The 5,863-nt window shown below is 43.4% G+C and overlaps 1 protein-coding gene across 8 annotated transcripts in view; it reads right to left on the reverse strand.

Annotated features, from left to right (window-relative positions):
* PDZD2 (PDZ domain containing 2) overlaps positions 1 to 5,863 on the reverse strand; it is a 462,407-nt gene that overhangs the window by 72,241 nt on the left and 384,303 nt on the right. The gene's annotated exons all lie outside the window — the stretch shown is intronic.

The following is a 5,863-nucleotide window of genomic DNA, read 5'->3' on the forward strand; positions in this document are numbered from 1 at the left end:
AAAAAAAAAAAAAAAAAAAAGACATTTAAGATATCAAGTAAAGAAAAGTTGATGATAAAAAGATTTTTGGCTTCTCTTAAAGATGCCAGTCAGTCTGACAGTTGTCTGGAGTTCATGACCATGAAGTTAAACTCAGGCAAGAGTTTAACTTCTTCCTCCCAACTGGGGCTGGGAGAAATCAACCTGGTCCTATTTAAAGTGCTTTTTGTATGTATTCAAAAGATTCTTGATTTGCATTTTCTTTTACCAGTTATCAAAAGGTGGTGCAATTATAGTGCCACTCCTCACCCTCAAATTAACAGGTAATGAAAATTACATATTGTATATTAAATTCAGTACATAGCTGGGTACAGTGGCAGGTACCTGTAGTCCCAGATATTCAGGAGGCTGAAGCAGAAGGATCACCTGAGCTTAGGAGCCTGGACAATGTAGCAAGACCCTTTTTTTCTCTTTAAAAAATATTCACCTGTGGTCAGGAGTTCAAGACTGGCCTAGCCAACACAGTGAAACCCCATCTTCACTAAAAATCAAAAATTAGGCAGGCGTGGTAGCACACACAGGTAATCCCAGCTACTCAGGAGGCTAACGCCAGAGAATCACTTGAACCTGGGAGGTGGAAGTTGCAGTGAGCTGAGATCACGCCACTGCACTCCATCCTGGGCGACAGAGCGTGACTCTGTCTCAAAAAAAAAAATTAAATACATAAAAAGGTTTAAAGTAAGTAGAGTAATTCCACAGGTAATCTATTTTAAGAAGTAATTGTTTATATACACATTCTGTATACAGTATGCAAAGTTTGGAAGATTCCCTCTTCCTCCTCAAGTTCAAGTATCTTTCTGAGTTAGAAGAATTAAAAGGTCTGAGAACACGGCAATGTAGGCAACATTGAGGAAGGAGCACTGAGAAAAATTAACTCAGACATATAAAACAAAGGTAATAAATTTGTTGCATTCATACCACCTTATCAGGAGCTGGTAGGTGTCCAGGCTTAAAATATGAAGGAAAGGCAGGAACAGAATCTTGAGGGAGATTTTAGAGATTCCCTGAAGGGAAGTCTTTCACAACCCCAAATGCTGACATTGATGCATACACAGTGAAGAAAGAGCCATCCTTGAGACATGCCTGAGCTCTCAGCCATGTACAAACAGAAGAATCCAGAGAAAAGCCTTAGAGCTTCCCCTTTGCTTGGCTTAAAAACTTCATAAACAGAATCTGTCTCCAGACTGTGAACAGCAATTACCAGAGAGTGAGTTAAATTCCTGGTTCTGGCTGGGCGTGGCGGCTCTCGCCTGTAATCTCAGTACTTTGAGCAGCAGAAGAGAGCGGATCACTCGAGGCCCGGAGTTCAAGATCAGCCTGGCCAACATGGTGAAACCTTGTCTCTACTAAAAATACAAAAAATGGTGCGATCTCAGCTCACTGCAAACTCCTTCTTCTGGGTTCATGTGATTCTCCTGCCTCTACCTCCCAAATAGCTGAGATTACAGGCACCCTACATCATGCCCAGCTAATTTCCGTATTTTTAGTAGAGACAGGGTTTCACCACGTTGACCAGGCTGGTCTTGAACTCCTGACCTCAAGTGATCCACCTGCCTTGGCCTCCCAAAGTGCTGGGAGTACAGGCCTGAGCCACCACATCTAGCTGCCAGTAAGGTTTTTTTACGCCAAAGAAATCTTATGCTAAAGATGGTATATGTGGGCCAGGAGTGGTAGGTCACACTTGTAATCCTAGCCCTTTGGGAGGCCGAAGAAGGCAGATCTCTTAAGGTCACGAGCTTGAGAACAGCCTGGCCAACATGGTGAAATCCCCTCTCTACCAAAAATAAAAAATTAGCTGGGTGTGATGGTGGGTGCCTGGGGTCCCAGCTACTTGGGAGGCTAAGGGAGGATAATCACTTGAATCTGGGAGGTGGAGGTTGCAGTGAGCCGAGATCCTGTCACTGAATTCCAGCCTGGGTGAAAGAGCAAGACTCTGTCTTTAAAAAAACAAAACAAAACAAAACAAACAAAAAAATAAATAAAAAGGAAGACTGACACCTTATTTCAGAACCCACTGAAAGGGTTAGCAGTGGGTAATGAATTTAAATGGAACTGTTGCCTCTTGTAACAAAAAAACTGGTTTCTCCTGAGTTCGTTGTGATATTAGATGACTCCTATCTCAATGAACAAGAAGTGGGTTGCTTAGACACATTCATTCCAGATTATGCAGGAAGCAGCAACATAAAATGCAATTTTGATTACACTTTGACTATTGTCTGAAAATGCCCGCACTCTAAGACTTAGAGTTCCTTTTCTGTGTGTGGTTTTTTTTCCCCTGATGCACAGAGCAAACTGTTCTGGAAATGATGTCATTTTAGTTGTTCTGAAATGAAACTTGCAAAACGTTCTCCTGGAAGGCCTTCAATTCAGCGAAACAGTTGATAAAATCTATTATTCATGAGCAGTTTCTAATTCATGTGTTACAAAACAATGCCATTATTGCTTCTTGGCCTTTTGGCGAAGATCAAGTGTAGTACAAAACAAGGCCATTATATTAATGGAGTCTAAGAGGATTTGCCAGTTTCCACGGTAGAGCCTTCCTGTCTGCATCATTTTCCACACCTGTAACATACACAGTGCTCACTCAGTGAGGAAGCATCTTCAGCATCTGATTTTGTACAGACGTGGTGGGGCAGAGTGGTTGAGAATCCAGTCAGCTACGTGGGCACAAATCCTGATTAGACCATTTTACTGCAATTTAGGCATGTCCTCATGAAAAATGGGCCTGCATTTGGGAACTAAATAACATAGCTTTCTGACTAAAGGTGGCAGATTTCTCCTGATTTCCCTCTTGAGGCCACACTAATACGACGGAAAATATGTTTTTAGGAAAAGACAGAGACAATTCACAAGGATACAGAAAACAGAAGACAGCCAGGCGTAGTGGCTCAAGCCTGTAATCCTAGCACTTTGGGAGGCCACGGTGGGCAGATCATGAGGTCAGGGGATCGGGGCCATCCTGGCCAACATGGTGAAACCCCGTTTCTACTAAAAATACAAAAAAATTAGCGGGGTGTGGTGGTAGGCACCTACAGTCCCAGCTACCCAGGAGGTTGAGGCAGGAGAATCGCTTGAACTCAGGAGGCGGAGGCTGCAGTAAGCTGAGATCGTGCCACTGCACGCCAGCCTGGTGACAGAGCAAGACTCCATCTCAAAAAAAAAAAAAAAAGAAAAGAAAATAATAGAAGACAACAGCAACAAATTCTGGAAACCAGTAAGCTGACGACCATGTGGCAATGGATCTGACTTGAGAATCTCAAGCTGAATCCTAAGTGTGGATTGGAGAAGGCTGAACATTCACACAGATAACTCCCCTAAATCTCAAAGGCTGCCAAAAGAAGACCTCTGAAAGTGGGCATGAAGGCGGAAGCAGTGACCCAAGAAACAGCCAAGAGAGTGAAAGTGATTGATGTGGCCACTGATATATACAGGTCTGATTCCGAGGCAGATTCTCAGGGGCTAAGAATGTCTAGGGAAACTCTGAGGTGCACCAGACTCAACAGGAAAGCTAATAAAGAACACAAAGACCAAGCTCGTGGAAGTGGAATGGGGCCTGGGCCTCTGGAATCCACCACTGCACTGGGCCAATAGAACCAACCTCCAGTGGAGACTTGGGGCTGAGCTGCGACTTCCCAGTTCTTCCTGCTCTCCCTACGTTTACTACAGAAATGAAGGGAAAATGAAAGCTTCTCAGCTGCACCTGAGTAGCCCACCAGTCAACAAATAAGGGAAACGTCATCATGTTGCTCCCTAGTCAGAGTTTACATATTTTCATCAGTAGCTTATGGAAACTTGTTTCACTCCATGTATAAACTCCAAGCACAGGAGGCGTATGCAGAGTATAATGCAATTTACATGCTCCATGGGCAGCAGCATGGATTGTTCCTGTAACACACTGATCACTGATATCCAAGGCAGTTTTTTCATTATGTGAAATAGGAACAGTCATGTTTATGTTTAAATGGTTAAAATAACCTTGCAATTGTCTTATAGGGTTATCATAAGGATTAAAAAGAAATTCACTGTAGAGTAAGTACTTAATGTGTATCATAAGAATATAGGTAAGTTTAGCTGGACATGTTGGCTCATATCTGTAATCCCAGTACTTTGGGGGGCTGTGGTGGGCAGATCGCAAGGTCAAGAGATTGAGACCATCCTGGCCAACATGGTGAAATCCCGTCTCTACTAAAAATCTAAAAATTAACTGGGTGTGGTGGAGCACACCTGTGGTCCCAGCTGCTCAGGAGGCTGAGGCAGGAGAACCACTTGGACCCAGGAGGGAAAATCACCTGAACCCAGGAGGCAGAGGTTGCAATGAGCCAAGATCACGCCACTGCACTCCAGCCTGGTGACATAACAAGACTCTGTCTCAAAAAGAAAAAAAGGATATAGGTAAGGTTTAGTTGAGCTGGGTGTGGTGGCTCACGCCTGTAATCCTACCACTTTCGGAGGCCAAGGCGGGTGGACTGCCTGAGGTCAGGAGTTCGAGACCAGTCTGGCCAACATGGTGAAACCCCATCTCTAGTAAAAATACAAAAAAATTAGCTGGTCATAGTGGCATATGCCTGTAATCCCAGCTACCGTGGAGGCTGAGGCAGGGGAATTGCTTGAACTGGGGAGATAGAGGTTGCAGTGAACCAAGATTGCACTGCTGCCCTCCGGTCCGGGCAACAGAGCAAGACTTTGTCGAAAAAAAAAAAAAAAAAAAAAAGGCCCAAGTTTCCCCTTTCCCCAGGTCTCCGGATGACTCCAGATTTGATTACACAGACTGTAGTTCTAGACTGCAGAGATGCACATTTCATCTTCATACCTATGGAAAGGTAGCAGATTTCTTAAAGAATAAAGCAAAACCAACGGAAATCCAAAGACATATGCCATCTTCTTTGAAGACGGGGAAAAAAAGCTCTTCAATAAAATTACTGCAAAACTAACAGCTAAGAAGTCACTTTTAAATATATGTGCCCGAAATGCTCAGTTTTCAGAAATCAGGTTTGTGCACCAGAACATGGAAGATTTGAAAACATGCTCTGGTTCTCTGATCAGAGTAGGAGCAGTAGAAAAGAGAAAGTAAAGAAATACATAATGACTAGAGAAAAGGGGAAACTTCCTTAAAAGAGGAGATCTCAGACAACAGACTCCACAGTGTGATGGGAAACTGGGATTGTGAAGTCCCAGAGCACAGCGACGTATGGAAAAGACCCTTGACAGTTCCTATCATAGAGATCAGTCACAAGAGGGGGTCACAAAAGTAGGGAGATGCTATGTTATTCCTAAATGAGGGGGTGACGGGGACCTGAAGAAATCTACCCGAGAGTCAAAATCACTGGGAAGAGAGTGGGATCCACACCCAGAAAGCACGAAAGAAATAATTTTTTAAGACTACAGAGGGAGCTTTAGAAGGAAGATTTGGGACAGGTCTCCCAAGAGAGATTGGCAAGTGTGGACAGATTTAAAGGCAAACAGCAAGGAAGACCAAGAAGAATGAAAAAATCCTCAGTAAATTCTCTAGGGACATAGTTATCGGTCTCTGCTCGGATGAAAATGGCCTGGGAAATGCATGAAGTGAGGGACTCTAAAGGGAATAAACAGGAGAAATACCAAGGGGGCAGAGCCAGGCAAGAGGAGAATCAGCCAGAGCTTAATGCTGGTCTGAGATAACATTTCCTAGGTGGAATGAGCTAACACAGAGGCGGTGGAGGTCAGGATGCATTTGAACAATGGATACTTCATGAAACAGAAGAGTCATTGACTGATTTCATCTCTTTCAGTGATGGACCTTGTATGATATAATCTAGATTAGTATGTTGGAAAAAAAAAAAAAAAA

This window comes from Cebus imitator, unplaced genomic scaffold (genome assembly GCF_001604975.1).
Source record: "Cebus imitator isolate Cc_AM_T3 unplaced genomic scaffold, Cebus_imitator-1.0 Scaffold44, whole genome shotgun sequence".
In the NCBI taxonomy this organism is placed as follows: Eukaryota; Metazoa; Chordata; class Mammalia; order Primates; family Cebidae; genus Cebus; species Cebus imitator.